At 35.4% G+C, this 2301-nt stretch overlaps 1 non-coding gene across 1 annotated transcript; it reads left to right on the forward strand.

Annotated features, from left to right (window-relative positions):
- Positions 1–1806: 1806 nt before the first annotated feature.
- Positions 1807–1878, forward strand: TRNAQ-UUG (transfer RNA glutamine (anticodon UUG)). Its single transcript has one exon. It is a non-coding gene; the product is annotated as a tRNA-Gln (tRNA).
- The last annotated feature ends 423 nt before the right edge of the window (positions 1879–2301 follow it).

The raw sequence follows: 2301 nt of genomic DNA on the forward strand, positions 1-2301 counted from the left end.
CTTACCTGACTCTATTCTGATTATATTAATAACTTTCCTGTCTTGCCTCACATGGTCAGTATGTTCTTTTTTCTCTCCCTACATTCTGACAATTCTCTTACCTTCTCATACAATTCTTCTTCTTTTCTGCTAACCTGAAATTTCTCCACATCTTCAGCTTGATATTTCCACCAAATTTCCTTGGTTCTATTCATTTCTTGTCCAGGTATATTACTCCTTAGCTCTTTGAGTATTCCTCTCCCTGTATCCATGCCAATATCTTTCCATTTTCTTTTTTGACCATCCCCTCAATCATCTCTCTCATAACCCATGGTTTCTTAATTGTCTTTATCATTCATGTTTCCTATGTTCCTCTATTTATCCTGTTTGTAAAATTCACCCACCTTACCCAAACTGTTTTCACTTCCCGGTCCCCATTTACACATTTAGCAAGTTTTTCTTGCTGCCCATACCTTTAATTCTTGTTTAACCATCGAGATTTTAACTATTTCCAGGATTCCAGCCACATTGGTTAACAATTGGTAAACAACAGTTTCACCATCATTCCAGGAGACGTTTTCTAGTCAAATTCTTTTGTAACAACTTGTACTGTATTTGAACGGTAGCTTAAATCTTATTCCACATATTTTACACGCACGATGGTCAAAACAGTTCCAAAAGATGAAGCAACGAGTCGAGTTTAAAGAATTGTAATTCGAATGACAACGTATGAAGATGAAGCGTCCAATATCATCAACAAATAATGTTGAATAAGGATACTATGTGGATCACTAAGAATCTGAAGGTTATAACTTTTAATACTTTCTTTCTGGGAATATAATGCTTCAACTAAAATTGGCGCTTAATAAGGCTCTGAGATCGTAAAACTAGACAGATGACGGCTGCAGTAACAAAACAAAGAAAGTCGTCGTGTGCGGCATGAACATGAAGGGAAATATGTATTCGTGATAGAGGAATATAGGAGAGCCAGTATTCATGGTCATAATTAAAGAGACCTCTATAATAATATTGTGCGGTATCGTTTTGTATTACATGTGATCATACAAAAATAATGTTCGTGTCAATAGGAATTGAGTCTGAATTGGCCTCGGTAATGTCAGCAAAATGCGTACAACATACCTCCGATTTTACAAATACTTTTTATTTGTGGAGTTTCTTAATTTTTTCCGAACTGTAAATATATTTTCATGTATCTCAACACTTCAAAAGTGTATCCAACCATTTATATAGCATAATTATGAGGATCCCAAATGAAGTTGACGAGATAAAAATTGATTCAATTAGTAGCAGCGCTATTAAAGTTAAATGTCCGTAACCAGAGAATAATTGTTGCAATCAATGCTGAATTTTAATAGCGTTCTTAGTTTAGAACATAACGTATACACCTTTCCAACCTTCAACATGAAGTATTCTTCTGTAGAACTGACAACTTGATATGATATAACCCCAAAGTACAATTATGAAATAATTAAAAAATTGGTTGATAGAATGGGAGTTAACGAATATCTTGTAGCGTGAATTTGCGTATATGAAACAACTAGATGGCCAAAATCAGCCTAAAAATTGATACCTTGACCAGTGTAACATTAGATGAAATAACCCAGCACCAGTGAGCAAAGAATTCATGGGTGCCAGGAGCACCATGAACACGATAGCCGTCAAAAGTCATGAAAATGAAAGGCAGGAAAAACGTGAGCAACAATAAAATGTATCACTGCTTGCAAAAAGTTATCAAATGGAAATGTCGAATCAAAATCCAACTGAAGGATACAAAATAAATTCTTAATTTTGTACCTCCGTCCACACGGTCCCATGGTGTAATGGTTAGCACTCTGGACTTTGAATCCAGCGATCCGAGTTCAAATCTCGGTGGGACCTGGTTTTTTTTTCGCGAAGAAAACTTTCTTAACGTTACTGAAAGCCTAAGAAACTTCCTAAAAGAAGTAAATTCCTTGTTTTTAGTTTTCAAAGCGGGATTTTGGCTAGCCATTTTCGTGCACTCTGCTGCCAATATCCTTGGCGGCTCCCCCATAATGATTCCACATCAGAAATATAAATATTTGACCAGAATTCGAACTCGAAGATCTAGGTGGAGTATATTCCTAATTTTAAAAATATGTGAAATAACTTATTCCAATATCCCACATCTTCAGGTTCAGTGGTTTTTCGCTCTTACAATTCGTAAAATATCCAAATACACCCGCTTATCCACTTTTTCCGTAGTATAATATAAAATTCCTGCCCTTTCCATTTATTTTACAACGAGTCATATTTTTTCAATTAAAACCTACTTATCTTCCC

Source organism: Hetaerina americana, unplaced genomic scaffold (assembly GCF_022747635.1).
Source record: "Hetaerina americana unplaced genomic scaffold, ioHetAmer1.1.p SCAF_2, whole genome shotgun sequence".
NCBI classification, from domain to species: domain Eukaryota; kingdom Metazoa; phylum Arthropoda; class Insecta; order Odonata; family Calopterygidae; genus Hetaerina; species Hetaerina americana.